We start from the raw sequence: 20,736 nt of genomic DNA on the forward strand, positions 1-20,736 counted from the left end.
TAATAAAATGTTTCTTTATATTTTATTACAATTCCGTATAATTTATTTCTACGTAATAAAATTCATAAAATTATTATGTAATTAGAATAAATACTTCTTTGATTTAACTTTTTCATTTGTTCTTTGATTATTTTAAAAGACACGTATTTCGCCTTTAAAATAATTATTTTTTAATAATTTTTGATAAATTATTTTCTTGAAATGAGAACATTAGTATGATGGCTGACCTCGCAAGGAAGACACGATGATGATGCCAGATGCAGGAGGGCGAGTACGAAATCGTTTCTCCATTATTGCGCGAGACACCAGTGTCCACGACAGACACGTGTGCATACTGCAGAAATTTCTTGCTTGGTGACATATGTTCCACATTCCTTACCGTGTCTTGATCGAGTAAATTACGACAAAACTTTTGCAAAATACAATGCCCTTATCATTTAGCGAGAAAATTTATCAAATCAAAATAAAAGTAAAATCAATCTTCGCTAAGTCGGATAGTGGAAAATGTATCGCCACTTTGAAGATTAAATTCCGCTTTATATTGTGGCTCGAATCCAATTTTCGGAAGCAACACAATTCTATCGATACCTTTATTACGAAAATGTATCTTCGAAAAATTCATTTTCATCAATTGATTATCTCATGATGTTCCAATTAATTATTTTATATAAAAGCGAATTTGATGATACAATGGGTGTATGAATTTTGTTAAATCTAAGTTATCTCTTTGGTTTCAAAATGCAAATGATATCACCAATGTATATTGCTTTAATCCTACGTATAATTAATATCATAATCATTTATTCGATAACTGCTACAAGATATATGCATATTTATTTATGTGAATCATAATGTATACATATATATGTTCTTCTTAATTGTTTTTTAAACTAATTATTTTAAACCAATTGTGTATTTTTTCTTTTATGAAATTAATTTGATACAATAACCTAGAGTGAAACTAGAAAAAATGTATAAAACTTTATGTTTTAAACTATATTAAATTGCATATTTTTTCATGTGCTTCCTAATATAGAAAAAAATATCAAATAAACAATTATAGCTAAAAGATTTTAACTTTATCGTGTTTACGAAACGATTTCGTACGTACTTTCTTATATGTATATCCTTGCCACCACGGTAAAAAATATTAATGATAATTTTAATTAAATTTCTTTTGGTAAATATAATCATGCAACTAATTATTCCTGACATTTGATAAATTTTTTCTCTAACTGTAAATCCCGTTACTGATGACCTGAGATTCTTGTAACTTCGGGACAACGATAACAAAATGTTTTCGTCAGAAACTCTATTAATGCGCAGCCGTCTCGTAAGTGCTATTAATTACACAAACACACACACACACACACATATATATATATGTGTGTGTGTGTGTGTGTGTGTGTGTGTGTGTGTGTGGTGTAAAATAAAAAGTTTTCCTTTGCTAACAAATCAAATTTTTATTTTAATCATGTATTCGGTGAAGTAAAAAAGTAGGACAACCTAAGGTAACATGCAGGGCGGACTAAACTGAGCGCCGTCGGTAGCAGCGAGCAACAGCAACGATATTTCATCCGCCAAATGTTTTATTCAAGCGTGTTGTATGCTAAAAGTCGACAGGTAATTATTTCCGCAGCTTTCCCGGCTTCGAGCTAAGGGCGGTACCCTTCGGCGCGAGCCATCTCAAACGCCGAAAACGTAAGGAAGATATTAGGCATGGGGTTTACCTTGGTGAGATTTATGACTCGAATGCTTCAACACGCGACGAGTTCACCAGAGTACGAAATGCAAGCTGGCATTAGCCCAAATTGCCGAATGTCTGAAGACACCATATCGTCGTTATTTATCGGAAACTGCTGGCCAGAATCGAATTTACTGTCTAGCAACGGACGTGGATTCTCACGCGTGCCTCAAATGTGTTTTGTAAAATCTGTAACACCCCTCTTACTTGCTTTCTAGAATATTTTTGTACACCAGTTTCTCCTTTATTGCATTCACAAATCATCGCACGGATTATCTGCTTAGATGTAATTTATTCTTAATAAAAATTGGAATTAAATTTTTTCAACTTTTTTCTATCCAAAATTTACTTATTGCATAAATTAATTTATATCAATATAGCCTCCCTCTCTTTCTGTCTCCTATCCATTTGTCCCTCAGTATAAATAACGTGCGTTAAAGAAACAAAGTAGCTTTTAGAGATTCGCTCAGTTGCATCGCTACATTAAAATAATTTCGGCAAAGCTATGATAGTTCAAGAATTCTTCTTCCCTGAGAAGCAACTATCACGCCATGACCGGCAAAGATTAATTCGGAAAGCGGCATTACGTATTATGCATTTGACTATACATAATAAACCGCAGCTTTAGTTGTTGCCCAGAGGCGAGTGTTTCGCAGAAGATAAGTCATGGCGGTGTGGAAGGCGAAGCCGGATTTCAGTAGCAAACGACGGCGACGAAGCGATTACGTTGTTCGCGAAGAAACCGGGTGTGAGACGACAAACGGAGCTTCTACGCGAAATTGGAACAAGGAATGTAACGTGCGAATCTAAACGGATGCTTTCGCACGATGCATCGCTGTTGAGTGCACTTGTGGCTATAAAGTACAACCGTACTCTCGTGCTAATGGTTATGATCATCAAGTAAAACATGCATCAATTAACTTTTGACATTTTTCAACTATAAAATATTACTATAATTATATGTTTATTATATGTATATTTTTTAACTACAAAATATATAATATTATATTTCATATCTATGCTTACGAGTCCAAATAAAATTGCTGATGGAAAGAAACGCTAAAAGATATTTGATAATTGCGAAAAATAACTTTAACATTATATTAAACAATATTAATTTGTTATGTGACATAATGTTAAATTTATTCACAATTATATTTACTCAAAAAATAGTTAATGTTATTATAGAAATATATTTAACTTTGCATTATACATGTGCATACAATATGTACATATATACAATATGTATATTGTATATACATTGTATACAATACATACATGTATGTATAAAAAATATCGTATTGTATGATGCAGTATTAGCTTAGATGTATGCATGTATATATATGCATACGTACATATATATATATATATATATATATATATATATATATATATATATAAAATGTGTGTGTGTGTGTATGTGTACACATACGTCTAAATGATCATACTGTGTCATACAGTATGATATTTTATACGCGCGATAACTTGGTATATTGTATTATTCCTTGCTCCATAACATGACATTGACAAGACGTGCTTTCTGCCGTCCTGTAATGCCTGTCGAATGCGCTTCTATGCAAGACGATGCATTGTTTTCGGCCCTACATAGACTTCACCAAAGGAACTACGAGACCGCGTACACCCTTTGTCAGGGTAATAGCTGCAATCAGCTTTGTACTGAAACATCTTTCCAGAATGTAACCGTGCATTGCGACGTACACTGCTCACATGACTACAATTACTATAAAGGGCAGTAAAATTAAAATAAATTTCACGTTACTGTTCGCATATCTTATTATTATTACTTTAAAATGTCTTTGAGAACATATATTAACACATATATGTACATAATATAATATATTATAATGTAATATAATATATTATAAATTTAATGGTACATATTTATAGTGTATATTTTTTATATACACAAAAATATTTGTTATATATGTCGTGTAATACTGTCAAGATAATTCGTATTTATCTCTCTATTACAATAATCTGTAATAATCTGTTATACGCAAATTATCCGTATTTATACGCTTTTAGGTCTACTGGTTTAATAGAATGGATATTCCATTTACTGTTGCATTATTACATTATCAGTAGTACGTTATTACGATTAATTGCAACATTTTATTTAAGAATGTATTATAAGACATTATAAATTTTATTTTATAAGTTAATAGATTTCGTAAATTTTTAGAATAATATGTATATTGCATATTATATATTTATCCTTAATAATTAAAATTTAGAAGAAGTATCTAGATTTATTATTGTCAATGTAATGAGGATTGGAAATTATAACGCGCACGCACAAGACAAAATGTTATATTTGAAATTTCAAACACTTACATCTGTGGAAAACGAATACTCAGTTATTTGGAATTAGCATGAAAAGCAGTAACTGTCTAATCTAATACATTTTATGGAGTTTGCATGTCAAATATATTACCGCACGAGATAAGTTGCAGTAGTATACAAGTACAAGTCTACCTACATGTGCATGTAGATGTATGTGTATGCAACTATGAGAAGTCTCTAATGTATGCAGTACATCTAAGAAGAAACTCCTTTGTATTCGAAATTAACCACAAACAGTTCAAGTATTTAATCATTTAAGTTAGAAAGCAAAACTTCTCGAGGTAAACATAAAAGCTGTAGTGTCCTGCAAAATTAACACTACAAAGAGTATACTAATTTGCTCACACATTAATACAGAGACAATATAAATAGTACAATCTTTCAAAAAAATTTGTTATAATAAAGATTTACTACGTATAATTAACTATATATCGAGTAATTAGTTATCATCAAACATTGATCAGATATTCTATCATTTTGTGAAAATTTTGTTTTATTTATATTTGTTAGAGAGCTCTCGTGTGACGAAAGTGGATAATAGTAATAATAATTTCCAATAAAAAGTTGCGAAAAAAGAAACTAAAATTTTTATCAGAATTGGATGATATTATGCGGATCTTCTTTTGTGAATGTGTGTGTGTGTGTGTGTGTGTGTGTGTTTATGTTGTGTTTTGTACGAGAAAAAAGGAAAAGGTTTTCTCGTACAATTACTTTGTAGAATTCCGAAGAAGAATTTGCACCTAATAAGGGACAGTTACTTCGCAGTTCTAAAGGAGAATTTGCACCTAATGAAGGATAAGGAGAAAGTGAACAGCGAAAGCTCAGCTTTAGAGTGAAAAATACAAATGTGTAAGCCCACAAAACAAGAGCAAATCAGTTGTATTTGAAAAGAGATTTAAACATGAATCACACTTTACACAAGACCATTTTTATGCAACGGGTATAGGTTATAAATAATTTTTTTTTTTACTTTCTCCATATTTCGCTAATTTTTCTTAACGCGTTTAAGAGATAAAAAGTTATATGAAGTTTCCAGCTAAAATTTAATACACTTTATAGAAATTTTCTACAAAGTAATTATTATTGTAACTTTCAGTTTACACATCAATAAGATTTTTAATTGAAAATTGAATGATAAAAGTTATACCATTATACTTGTCGAGAGTATATAATTAAAATTAAATTTAATTGCATCAATAAAGACTAAATCAAAATAAGTTAGAATAAAGTTAGAAATGTGCTAAACGTGAAAACAAAAAATTCACTTGAATTGCATAAAAGCAAGATCTCATCAAGCAAGTCTTCAATGTTAATTACAAAAAGGCGTGACACCGAGATGGAGCCTATTTCGGCATGAGTGAGCAGTGAATTAAGTCCGCTTGTGAGCGAACGTGGAAGAGGCGGATCCTCTCTTGGAAGGATGAAATCGTGGCGGAAGAATATGCCTTACGTCCTGGATACAATGCGTAAAATTAAGTCAAGCGGATAATTTCACTTTATGGAAAGTCACAGTGCTCAAGCATAAACTAATATATGCAAATGCTTAAAACCGCGAACCTGCGGTTTTATTTTTAAGTTTTATTTATTCTTTTTTTTTATTTAAGGACCGTTTAAGAAATAAAGAATTTTTATAATATCAAGAGATGTTATTCTAAGAAATTGCGCTATTGATTATTCCTGAGAGAGAAAGAAAGAAAAGTTATATTCAATACGTTTCACGTTTCACATATTGACCTATTTTTAATAACGACGAGTATGAATAGTAATACAATATTCTTGAACCATACAATTTAATAAAAATGTTGTTAAAGATAATCATGAACCATTTCTGCATAATATAAGAATGTCTAATGATTTTTTTTTCACTATAATCAAGTCATGTAACTAAAAAATAAAACATTTTTACTAACAGAATACAAATTTTAATAAATATTGATAAATTTTAGTAAATGTTGATAAATTGAAGGAGCTGTCTAACATTGATAGATAAAAAAATTTCTGCATTAATTTATAATAAATGCTAAAATATGTTTAATAATAAAAAATTTTTAAAGTTGTTTTATGTCTTTTATAATTTATAAAGTCCAATTTAAAGGGATTTGTCATAATCTATTAAAGATATATTCCATATCTCTCTCCAAGTCTCTCTCTCTTTTTCTCGGTATATATTTTCAGTTTAAATATAATAACAAAATTAATCCAATCAAAATTTATAAAAACTTGTCTAATTGGTTAATTCTAAAAACCTTAGAACCTTTTAAAATTTTTGTTTTTTAATTTTTCTTTTATTGCTAAATTATAAATAATAAATGTTTCTGTATCTATTCTTATATTCACTGCTCTTCACCTGTCACTGTTCTCGCCATTTTTTCATGTCCTATTGAAAGAATTAGCGACCTTGAAGCTCATTCTACTTTCTTAGGATTATGTGCACGACAATCGGAAGAAGTTCTTGTTAAAGGAAATAGATACGCTCGAAGAACTAGTCTCACGTTGATAATTGGATTTTTCAATGAAATCCTTAATGATTATTCCTCGTTATTCCGATCCGTTTCATCCATCCCTTTTCACTTCTAATTTAAATTTTTTTCCACATCATTGATAGATTTTGCCTGATCCTAAAAGACTTTCACTTTCTTTTTATCGTATTTGTTAAATTGATAATAGAATATTTTATTTAATCACGCGATTTTTTAAATAACGAAAGTTGACTTATATTTATGTAATTATTATTTTATATGTTAAAAAATAAAATCAAGTTTAAAAAATAAAAGTCTTAATATCAAATAATATAAAATATTCAGTGTAATAACAGTTTTCAATAAAATGAAAAATTAAAATTAAAAATAAAAAAATATAAAAATTAAAAATTTTAATAAAATATTAGTATTAGAATTTTTTTTATCTCTACGATTTAATGAATATACATATACATATTAAGAAGAATATGTATTACTTATATATCTCTTTTAATTAGGTCTCAATCAATAATTAATTATCAATAATTATTATTTAACAATTAATACTAATTTTGCGCAAATTTTGTTTATTAAACACACAGGAAAAATATAAAATAAAAATAAATAATGTTTTTAAATGTTATAAATATTATTTAATAATAATTATATGTATTTAAAATATATATATATATATATATATATATATATACATTAAGGATAAATGTCTACAAAGTAATTACTTTGTCTCTAAATTGTTTAAAGTGCACATACTAAAATATTTGCAGTCTCTTGAAAGTCTGCAAACTGTAATAACTGGAATTAGATTCAATATATTTTATGCCAAAAAAAGAAGCAAATATTGTCAAAAAATTCCGATTCTACTCATCGCCGTGAGCCTTTTACAATATTTCACGTTTATGAATAAGAATGCAGCTCACGCAAAGCAGATCTTCGAGGACAACGGAATTTCCTTCAGAAAGGCTCTTCACTATGGAAGTTCACCTAAACCCTTTTAAAACTTCAAGGCTCGCACCCTTTCTGCTTTCGCATTTTCCCTCTTTCGAAAATCCCTGGTAAAACTTAAATTCAAATCTTGGCGATGCCACCCTATGTTCTCGCTTGAAGCAGCTTAGTCTCCCTTAAATTTCCAGTTAACAGGACTAAACCAAACTCTGTATATACGAACATCTTACGTATGTTCGTTTGCTGAGTACGTGTTGAATATATTACAGTTTATTAAAGAACACCATATGCGACTATATAATCAGTTTAATAATCTGTGAAATCACCAAAAACAATTTTATAAATTAAATTATTTGGTCAGACCGTTTTGACATTGCAATAATTAAGTAAAGCTCGATATTAAAATGTAATTTACTGTACATTAAAAATTATTAAATTACACAGAACACTTGATTTAAAATACTTAAAAATATGTTTTTTTTGTTTTACGTAAAAGAGAGATATAATTAAATATATATAAATCAACTTTTTATTTTCTCTCTCTCTCTCAGAGAGAGGGAAAGAGATGTGTTTATTATAATGTAAACAAATTAATACACAATAAAATAAATATAAAATTTATTTGACTCTCTCATTTTTACGAAATGATTGTATAAATCCATGGCCAAAATAACATGTAAAAAAATTGTGAGAAAATCTATTCTGTACTATATTATATCTGTATATCTTTTTGTATATGTATAACATTTACATTTTCATCATTGAGTAGAAGATAATGTTCATAATATGACAGTGCATCTTAACCGAATGCCGTAAGCAAGTGAGATAATTCAGCCCTTTCAACTTTCGTATATCGATACTGCCAAGCACGCGTTTGCTACAGCGTTGACTAATACATGAGAGACACGCTTCGCGGCAATGGGATAAGTTCAGTGGGCTGTTTTCCAAGTGGATTTTCTTGTTCCACTCTCGATATCTCACGTGTGTGCCGAGTATACGTGGTATGATTTCATCATACGCATGACTTCGCTTCATACGTACCACCAATACCATAGAAAATAAATTTTTATCGTACCAAACGGTTTTGATAATGGAATCTGAATTATGAATTGCTTCTTATTTAAGGTTTCTCTCAATCGTTCTGTTTTATTTGGCCAAACTTGGATATTTATATAAAAACAATCAATACTACAATTTACAAATACATATATTGCGATTTTCATATTTTAATTTATTAAATATATTTTACTTTAATATGTATATTGAAATGTTTAAAGTAAAAAAATGCATTATTACTCGAAGCCGGTTCAAAACTAATTCGAGATGTATTTGATTCACGATATCTATTATATATAAATAATTTGAAAAAATCATTTATATATAATAGATATAATCGTCATCGTAAATTAAATACATTTTATATATAAACGTAACATAAATTTTCTAAAAATAATTAAATTTCTGAGAAGTGTGTTTAACAATATATATTAATCTAATTTATAATTTATAATTATAATAATTTAAAAAAATATTAATTATAAACTTTTTATTGTTTATATAATCTATTATTAAAATCAATACCATTTTTAAGATACTGCCTTTTTACTTTAATTATTAGAATATCTTTATCCATATTAAAATATTCCTTTATTTCACATAGACCTTTGACGTCTAAATATCATATTAATCGAATACGATATAGATTGCAAATGTGCAATCTATAGCATTCCAATCACGAAACGTCAGTTGTTTGGACCATATCATCTATACTGCCAATCAACTGCTGTCGATAGCTACGATATCCAATGCTATGTCTACGACACATGTGAGATATTGCGGCAACATCGAATAAATCATTAGATATTTAAAAAGTGCTCAAGTTGAAACGAGAAATTAAAAAGACTAAAGAATATTTTGTATCAGAAATCAACTTAATATTTATCAATTTATAATCAATTTGGACAAAATTAATTTCATATTATTAATAATAAATATTTAAAATACTTATATGTATTTGTAAGAGTATAATAACTGTTTATAGTTACTATTAAACATTCTAACCATTAAAATGATCAAAAAATAAATTGCATATTTATTTTCTATTTTTACTTATTTGAAAAGCAATAATTTTTTTAAAATATCTTTATATATATATATATATGTATGTATGTATGTATGTATATATGCATATTATATATAAATAATTTGAAACAATATATATATATATATACAATACAAAATAATAATTTTCTTTTAGATAAAAGTCGCCACGTCAAAATCTCAGAAAACGAAAATAGATTCAAATGACATTTGGGAACAGCATTTTGGTCGCTTTTGTGCAAACAAGTCTTTAGTCCGAGCACGATTTCAGCATTTCTCTGACCATGGTAACGCGTTCGTTTGCCGGAACATCATTTTTCATCCGTCGTCTCTCATCTCGAGTCCCGACTATGATTTATCGCGCCACCGCATCGTCGAAAAACTTGCTAATGCGTGCCGTGCAACGGCAGATGAAGATGCACTACCGTTTCCGCAGTGTGAGAAATCTCGCAAGTATCGACAGGATTTTCAACAAGTGCGTTAGTGGAAATTAATCTCGACTTCGTCGCCGTGCAATCGCGCTTTTTCTCGACAATTTTATAACGGAAAAGTTCGTAAAATTTTCTTATCGAATAATATATATATTTAATATTTATTACTTTAATATTAATTTTTTATGTAAAATTATTCGTTATTTAGATCTAATGCATTCATTATTTTAAATTTTATTTGTAGATATGATAGCATATAAAATTTTATAAAAATATTTTGAATAAAAATTAAAAATAAAAAATTTTAAATTATAAAATTAAAATTATAAAAAACTTTGATTATTTAAAATATACTCATAATTTTAAGAAGTTTGATATAAAGAGTTTTGTTAATTTAATTTAAAGAGTTTAATTAATCATTTAACAATATAATATATTTTTCGATTAATTTTAAATGAACTTTATCTTTATAAATGTAATTATTAAAATATCTTTAATTTTAGAAAAATTAGAAACTTGTGTAAAAGACTTATTAAATAAATATAAATCTTTAATATAACTTATATGAAAAATCTAATATTCGAAAATCAGTACTCTATTCGAGAAGCGCATATAATCCATAACAAATTGTAAAATGAAACAACCAACTAATGTGAAAAATATCGAGTATACTCGTAAACCAATAGCCTATAAATAAATCTCAGAAAAATCTAAAAATTTGTTTTGGTTTGATAAATAGAAATTTCTATAGAAAAATTCCTATATCGTTAGATATTCAATTTAAATAGATGCAAAAAGTTCAAAAAAACTCACAAATAGGACGCTGTCTCCAGAAATTTTTGATAGTCATCGCGTTCCTTGGTGAAAAAATCGATGCCGTTGCTTTGTCTGTAACATAAATATAGATCATAAATTAGATACTTATTTATAGATACTTTGATTAAGATAATAATTCACCATTGTTAACAGTTTTAGATCGTTGTTCGATTAGTAGTAGTAGTCATCGGGGTTTGCCTATCGCATCATGACACTATGCAAACTCCGGCACGTGTTGCACCAAAAGTTAGAGCCGTTTAGCGTATCGATAAAATCTCAATTATAGTTCTCGACGTATCGCGCAAGGCGCCAGAATCTATGACCGACATCGTACATATGTATACGTATGACCGCCTTACATTAATAATCCAGACGATAAGAAACTCCTATGTTTTATCTTTATTCGATACATATAACATTTTATTGACCATTTCAAAGAACTTCTCATTTATCATACAAAATCACAAAAATCACAATTTATTATCTATAATACCATACATTCTATTGTAACGTATCTTTATTTATAACAGATTATTTTTTAATATAATTGTATCATATTCTATCATGTTTCTATCACGCTTTCAGTCACAGACATTAATATCAACAAGAAGATTTTCTGTGCATCTGATTAGCAATCAGAAGCGAAATACATATTAATTCAATTTGTTGATAGTTCCGTGAAGCGTGTGCTATATGTTACTTCCAAATAATAAAAATGATAAAAATGCATGTTTAAGCAAATATAAATTACTATTTTACTATAATAACTATTATAATTCCATAAATAATATTTTTATTAAACTTGTAAAGTATTTATTTATTACAAATATTTTTTATTATACTGTCATCTTTGCATTTATCATTGCATGCAAAACTTAATAAAGTTTATTCAACATCATCAACCAATCAATAATAATATATAGTTTAACAATTTAATAGATTTAATATTAAATTAATACACTTCTCTTAATATCAATGCATTACATTTAGTAACCCCGCTTATGAACTATGACGCACTTTATATGAATATCATATATAATAATATAATTAGACACACGGAAAAAAGTGCAACAATATAAATTTCGAAATTTGATAAGAATTTATTTTTTTTTAAATTTATTAAGAAACACAATCGAGAATAGAAGAATCATGGATAATGAGATTCCTCACATTTAGCTCTATCTTTGTGAAGCTTCCTCGATGTTTCTTGAGATTCTAAATACTTCTCGCTAGATAACAATCCTATTCGGTTGCACAATATACGAGATACATAAATGAACAGAAAATGGATTTTTCTAAAACGATTGAAAAGCACAAAGAAAGACACGACTATTGAAAAGGTCACCAATTACAGTCACGTAAATCACTTAACGAAATGATTGCCCGTTACTATATATATAAACTCTCAGTCCTTTCAATACTCTTCTACACACAATTCGTTGAAACGCGTAAAAAACACTGAAAACTACGCACTTACGTACCACGCACATTCGCATTGTCACTTATTTACAAATATTTGCGCGGAAAATAATAATACTCTTTCAAAAACTAGTATATGTTTAACTTTAATATTTACCAACAATAAGATTACAGAATACAACGAACAAATTAATAAAATAATCCTAACTGTTTGAAAGATAAGTCTACATAGCAATCAAATGAAACATATAAATAAAATAAATCTCTCCATTATTGGTTCTCAAGACGAAAATCTTGAAAAAAAAGGACAATGTTGCGCACTTTTTTATGTTTCATGTCCGTATTGAAGTAGCAAGTCAAACTTAATATTTACTATATCTACAATCTACATCTTCAAAATATCATCTCTTAGCACGCTGTCAAATTATATATTAACAAATTATATAAAAAACTAATATCTTGAAAATTAAAAATGATCAATTTTAATGGCTAGTAAGAGCAAATCGCTGTTCTTGGAGCGCAAGAATTGTATTTTATATCCTAAATAAATTCTTGCGCTCCAAGAACAGCGATTTGCTCTTACTAGCCATTAAAATTGATAATTTTTAATTTTTATTATAAGAGCTTATTTTGATATCTTAATATCTTGAAAAGTCTTGTGATTGCTAAACTGTTTTGTAGACTCATATTTCAAACGACTATGATTATTCTATTAATTTTATTGTTCCTTGTGTTCTGTATTTTTAGTTCAATATTGAAGTTAACATATTACCTTTTAAAAGAGTGTCATATTTTTTACGCAAATGCTTGTAAATGAATAACAGTACGAAAATGAATATCAAAATTAATTAAAATCAATCAGAAAGCGCAACAATAATATATCTCGAAAACTATTAATTCTTTTTTCAATTCTCTCTATTTTAATATACAATATACTTTTATGTAAGTGTAACAATAACTTATTTTTTTATACTATATAAAAGAAAAAGAAAAAATATATGTATATAAAGTGACATGTAGAAATTATAATATCGTGTATATTGTAGGTGTATGTTGTAAGAATGGTACTGCTGTCGAAAGAACTCTCCAGTGACATATGAATACCTGATTAAACTATTAGGAGAGCCGAAAGAGGATAAAATGGAAAATGTCTCAGACAAATTTTTCCTTTATGAGAAAATAAAAGGAATGGGATAGAACCAATGGCTATACGTGAGTATCCATGAAATAATTCCTAGTATAAATATAAATAAGATTTAAAAATAAATAAATAAAACCGATTTTATTTAATAGACATAAGAATAATGAAGAAAGAAACTATGCCAATTTATCATGCTGCGTGAAGTTGCATCGGAAATTCGTATGCTTTAATCTTTAATGCATCGATAAAATCTCAATTGTAAAACGAGACGTATGGAAATGTTATGGTGGAAATGTCAGCAGTACTCCATACATCGCCTCGACATAAAAGGCACAATAAATGTACAGCAAATAGGTGCACATAAAGCCCGGGCTAGTGGGTTCCATTGACTGACAACATAGCCGTTATAATTTCGCGCCAGACGTGCGAGATACGATGGATCGCGATATCTCGTGCCAGATTTAATCGAAGTCCTTACATAAAGATACGGAGCCAAGGTTTATCTGCCACGAGACTCCGAACATATTCAGCTAAGAGAACGACATTACTTCCTTCAGACCGCATCTATCAGATAAGATCTCGCGCACGCAATCCACGAATTACCCGAAAGGACAATTTCACGGGTAGAAGCTGCTATCATTTAAAAATCTAGATAAGAAAACGGAAGCCCGCTGTGTGCAGAGAATGAGTCATTTATTTTTTTGTTTTGAGAATGATAAATCAATTAACACAACTACAAATTAACAATAAACATTACGTATATAAGTAAGATCTAAAAATTCTATAAAAATAATAAATAAAAATAATAAATAAATTAAAAGAAACAGAATATTTCAAAAATAATTGTAAAATGTAAACTATTTAAAAAATACTTGTAATAAAACTTGTTTAATGTATCCTCATTATATTGAGTAAATCTAATTATAATTTTTTGCGAGAGTGTCTACAAAAATAGCCGTATTTTTTAATAGAAGTATTATATATTAATTCAGTTTGTTAAAACTGTAATTTATATATAAGATTATATTTTAAGACTCAGCCTCTATACTATATTAATTCAGTTTGTTAAAGCTGTGATTTAAAGATTGTGTCTTAAGACTGTATCGTCTTCTATAAGATGATACGTATGGTGATAAAAAAAAAGTAAAGTAAACTTGTCTTAATTGAAGTGCACTGCAAACATGGCTACAAGAGAACAGCATCTTTCATTATCAGTGTAGCCGCAAGAAAAAAGTAAGTCTTTTTTTTTTCTCTGTATCTTTTTATAATTGTTTTCAAGAAAGATATTGTAGAAAGATTTCTATGTTTTATGTATTTTTCTTTTAAATCTGAATTTTTCATATACAATACCTATAATAAGCATAAAAATTCAAATTTTTCTTATCTTATTGTTAATCAAATCAAATAAAAAAAAGTCTCTACATGCGACTATTTCTTATTGTTTCGTTTAAATCAAATAAATAATTTTATACAATTGTAAAAATGAATTTCTTGCATAGACAATCATTTTTTCTATTCCAATTAATGCCGTTCTTTTGATAGCATTTTCTCAGCAAGTGAAATAAGTGAATACTCGTATACGGAAACTCTCTTAAAATTATAATTCTTTAACGATTTATTCAAACTGCATATTCATAATATGTCTAATTATCATGCTTAGTCAGTAATTATATAAAGGAAAATTTATAAGTAAGTTACCTTGCGCAGGAAACTCTTCGTGCAAATAAAATTTTTAATTTTGAATATATTGAATCAATAACTCGCAAGAAAATATCTTATTATAACACTAGAAGTCAATCATGTTATCTCTGCATTATATATTTCTGCAAGTTCATTAAATATTTTCACATTTCGAAAGATAGATGAAAATCTATGATTCGTCACGTAATATAATAATAAATTCTTTTCGCCATAAATTTCTTAGAAATTAGCATTTTTATGAAAGTACTTTTTATTCATTTTTTTTTGTAAATCTCTTACTTAAGCCAATTAAGGAATAATAAAGATAAACTATGTATATTTTGGGTGAATTTTCCGCGCGTCTTATTAGTAATTATGTTATGTTAACATATCTTTATTCAAGAATCATAAAAAGTAGAAATGCCTTGTTTAAGCAGAATAAAGTCTTATCACAAGTAAGAATCTATTTTTATAACTTTTTTCTTCTCTCTCTCTTAATTACCATTTCACACACAATGTAATCAATATAACTTAATATATAATATACACTACTATTTATTAAAATTGCAATATCACAAAAAGAGTTACGATATAATTACTTATTTATGATAATTAATCTTTTAAATATATTTTACATTTTAATAATATTTTTTTCGTATTATTAATATATAATTTCAATAAATAAAGATGTACACATTTGCATATATGTAATTATAATTACAAATATAAATTTATAAAATAAATCTTGGAGAAAAAACGCCCATCGCTCCTAAAATATAAGCTACAGGAAATATATACATACGTATATCTTTCCTCCTAAATTTGTAGCCAGCCATATTTTTTCTTTTCACCTTTTGAAAGGAAAGTCGCAATTTGCATGTCGCGCATTTATGTTAGCTTTGTTGCTAAGTTATCACCGGAGACACCGCGTGGAAGTAATTACTGCCTCTTTCTCGAGAGTCCGACAACGATTAATCGTCGCTACTGCTTATTATAATTAATTACAGCATATAACGAGCAGAAGCGTCGCGACCGAAATCCGTGGTCCGACAACACCGAAGGTTCTCACGAAATCCCGCTCGCACGATATTCAATAGCATGCGAGCGCGGTGGGCCGCGGATTTATCGTCGCTCTGGCACCGGACGTTTATCCAGGATGGGTGGCATTTTAACGGGCTCGATATTTAACGAACGTCGCTGATAATATTTCTCGCTGTTCGTTCGTCGGCTCGTGATGAAGCAGCTAGTTAACGACTGGGGTTCGGAAAAAGAGGACAGACGCAGGAAGAGAGAAGGGAAGCGTTCCCACAGGGCAGATCACCTGCCGATAAACCACGTTAATAATGATAATCGGTTCATAAAGAGGAATAGGGCTGCAGCGATAATACAGAACCGCCAATTTTATTATCTCACAGGTTTTATACAACGGACACTGGCAGGTGCTATTCTGTATTTCGAACGTTAATATGACATAATATGCTAAAGTGAAATAATTTTATAAATCATATATGAAAAAACGGAATTAAAATATAAAAAAGAAGAGTTGATTGAATATGAGGTATAAAGATCATTATCTTCCATTGAGATTCTGTTAAAAAAATAATCCTAAAAATTTTTCAACTAAAATATTATTTAATTCTTAACTTTCTTAACTCTTAATATTATCTAAAAATGCAAATATATTATTAAAATGAATCTTTAATCAATAAAAACTTAAATAAAAATTTGCATCTAAAAATTGAAAAATTGCTAGAGATTTTAATTTTACTTTTATTTTTTTTTTTAATATTGATTGTCATTTAAAATGTTAATTTCTTTTTTAAAAAATTTTTTTATTAATTTCTTTTTAAAAATATACCAAGAATTCTAAAATTCTTTGAGAAAAGAATTCTATCAATTATATTAGAATTTTAGAAATATAATATTTCATAGATGATAGTAATCTTTGCATTGTATAAAAAATTGTCAATTTATTTGTGTGCATTATTTATATGTATCATTAAATTTGAGCCATAAAATACTTTTGGTTTGTTTTTTAAATTCTTTTATAGTAAAACTAACTTTTATATTAAAACTTTTCGAATTTTTTGATCAGTTCAAAAGAAAAATAATAAAACTTAAAAATTTATTCAGAATTTAGAATAGCTTTAATGTTACCGAAATCTGCATATCTCGTACGAAACATACATATCATTTTTTTATTATACATATATATATATATATATATATATATATATATATATATATATATATATGATTGTTAAAAATCAAGTTAAAATAGTTTACAAAATCATAAGAAATCACAAGACAATTCTTTTCATTCTGCACTCGTCATGCTCGGAAACTTTTCTGGCAGCTTTATTATTGTATGTTACATCGATACCATGGATTGCGCGCTTCAACACGAACATTGACGTTTACAATAATTGAAACCTGATCCAATGACGTTTGTAATAATTGAAAGGTGGAGTTACTTCTTGAACAACAGACGGTTGTTCGATCGATCGTCTCTAGGAGAATTTCTATTAAAGTTCCAAACGGGAGTTATACAAGGACCTTCACTCGTGAAATCGGTAGGTCTGCACACGTGTGCACACGCGTCTACACGTACTTTTACGCACACGTCGCTACCGACAAATAGCTTTCGTATATTTCTCGACACACAGTACGACATGCAAGGGGATTGGAAATACGAAAAAGAATGATATTCTACTTATGTACGATAATGTTTCTACATCAAAAAATTGACATTATTATTTTTACGCAATTTATGCGACGGAGACATATATCACAAATCAGCATCTTTGATTTTTAATAAGTAAATATAATATAATATTCTAGCAGCAATATTCCTGATGTGCATAAACAGCCACGATGACATCATTCGTGATATTTTTGACAATCTCACAATTTGCCAAGAAAGAATGACATCCTGCACGAATTATTCTTTAACTTAAAGTTTGTTAAGAATTTATCATGACGATTTTTTATCAATTATATATAAATACTTGATTCGTATGCATTAACGAATAATAAACCAGATTTAATGCACAAATAAATCACGAGTTTATTTAAATTGATGTAAGATGCGTAGAAAAATGTGACTAAGAATTAACTTATAAGCACTAGATATTAAAAAAAAAACATCGAGTATCTAAAGGAAATAAAAAAAATAAAATTAAATATGTTAAATCAATATCACATGCAATTTAATAATATTGTAAATATTTTTTTCTCTTATTTACTACATCTAAATTTCCTTTCTACTTTGCATAATTTTAATTCTACATAACAAATATAAAAAATAAAATAAATAAATATTATATAAACTAATATTAACAATCAATATTAATAATACTAAGTTTAAGCTGATACTATCATATAATAAAATAAACAACCAGAAATATTTTTTGAAAAAGTAAAAATATTATTCCAAGTAGTTTATTTTAATTTTAGAAATATCGACAGCACATTTTTATTCACTATTTAACCTGAAATATTATATAAAGTTTACAAAATAAACTTCTCTAGTCAACATAGCTATATTTTTCTTTTTCTTTCCGTTTATATATTCAATGAACTAAAAAAAAGACCGATCAAAGAAATATAAAAATGTAACAAAAAAACACCATATGTTAAAAAGCAATTTCGTACTTATTTTTATTCGACAATATATCATAGATGCAGGAGAACCATAAAGTATCGAAAAAAATTGATGAATATCATTATTTTGTCTTATTTAATGAGCATTTCATCTTAAAGTAATTTAATCACATAACAACTAGATACTTCATCCCGAAGAGCACTTTTGTTGAAAATCGGCTTTGCTATAAACGAGAAGACACAGAGCTTTGTGAGCTAATATCGTGCAGAGTATCAAGTTAAAATCAATAAACGAATTATTGATGTACCACGTGTACATCTTTAATAAGTTGTTCTAGTTTGCAAAGTTTCCTGTTTCAAACATGTAGTCCACGATAAAATAACAAATTTCTTGCAGAAAAAAACTTTAAAATGTAAGAAATAAATAAATAAATATGCATATATATATATATATATATATATATATATATATATATATATATATTTTCTTTATTTATATACATACTTTATTATATATATATATCATACAGTATGCAAATGTACGTTTTCTTCGACGGTTACGCGCGACAGCTTCATCAAGCTCATGAATACCTAATATTTAATGATATCCCTATGATACGCTTTACAGTTTGCAAAGCAACGATGCCTTTGAGATTTCGTAAGCTCGATTTGCACGAACTCGTCTCTACCGTGCCGAATAAATATTGAATTATACGAGAAACATTTATACGGTCTGTGTTTGTGCAATATTTTGTTAAACTAATTATTAAATTAAATTTTAAAAAATGTTTACTCTTCCTCTCATTCAGATAGTGCGACATTTAAATGAATCGGCAAGAAAATAAGCACGCTTTTATAAGATACGAATTAATTATAGTAATACAAATAATGATATATACGATATATATATATTATGTATGTGTCTGTTAAATTATTATATTAAATCTATTTAAAAAATTACTTTTCTTACTTAACTGTTCTATTTTTTTCCTATTTTTCTACTTAATAAAAATATTTTTTCAATCATTTGTTTTCCGTAAAAAGCTGATTATTTCTTTTTCGTTGTTATTATAATATATATACATATATATTAAATAATTCTTTTTTTATTTTATATATAATGTATATACATATATTTATATATATTACATCCTCTCTCTCTCTCTCTCTCTCTCTCTCTCTCTCTCTGGAAATAAAAGAATCTTGAAAGATTTCAACTCTCTATTTCTAGATAAATTATTCTAGATGAAATCTCCTAAGACAAGTCAATTATTATGAAATCTATTATATTTTCTATTACTCACCCGACGCTTAATGAAGTTCGAATATGCAGTTATTTGATAACTTTCTGTCTATTTAACTGAGCAAAGGCAATCGATCTGATTGATCACGGAAGGCATATACCAAGGACGTCAGCAGGTCAGCTATGGGCTTTGAACCGTTCCTAGCGTCACCACAATGCGTGGACGCCCCGAATCCGCATGTTTGCCGACCTATGTTCGACAGCTTTGACGTGTCCCCGTGGGGACGTAGACACCGGAGATCAAATCTGGAGATGACCAAACCACTGTCCCATCACCACAAGCAATTCCGAATTGATGCTATCCGATCTCGCGTGTGAAGAGTTATCACCGTATGAACCACCATATTAGTCAGCCTATCGTCTTAGGCTCGGTTTTTCCAACATCCGCTTAACTTTAAACTCGGTTTAATCTATATTTTTATCTCTTTTTCAGAACTTGTCCTGAAAGAGACAAAGATATAGTTTAAATCAAGCTAAAGTTAAATGAAGAAATCGGGCTTTGAACATCTTAAGTTAAACTGTGAAAGACAATTTGCTAATTTAATATTTTTGTGTAAGGCATAGTAATTTAAATAATGTTAATACTTTGTAATAATTTTAAAATATATATACATTTTTAAAATATATATAAATTAATGATAAAAAATTATACATAATTATATAAAATTACATACAAATAATATAAATTTGCAGTAAACTAATAAAATATAAAT

General features: G+C 28.0%; 1 protein-coding gene across 5 annotated transcripts in view; it reads right to left on the minus strand.

Annotated features, from left to right (window-relative positions):
- Positions 1–20,736, minus strand: part of LOC140663363 (uncharacterized) — a 236,335-nt gene that overhangs the window by 137,567 nt on the left and 78,032 nt on the right. For all 5 annotated transcript variants that reach the window (XM_072887451.1, XM_072887452.1, XM_072887447.1 and 2 more), the window contains exon 3: positions 10,875–10,949. The gene's annotated coding sequence lies outside the window, so the exon portion shown is untranslated. The remainder of the gene's footprint in view (positions 1–10,874; positions 10,950–20,736) is intronic.

Source organism: Anoplolepis gracilipes, chromosome 3 (genome assembly GCF_047496725.1).
Source record: "Anoplolepis gracilipes chromosome 3, ASM4749672v1, whole genome shotgun sequence".
Classification (NCBI taxonomy): domain Eukaryota; kingdom Metazoa; phylum Arthropoda; class Insecta; order Hymenoptera; family Formicidae; genus Anoplolepis; species Anoplolepis gracilipes.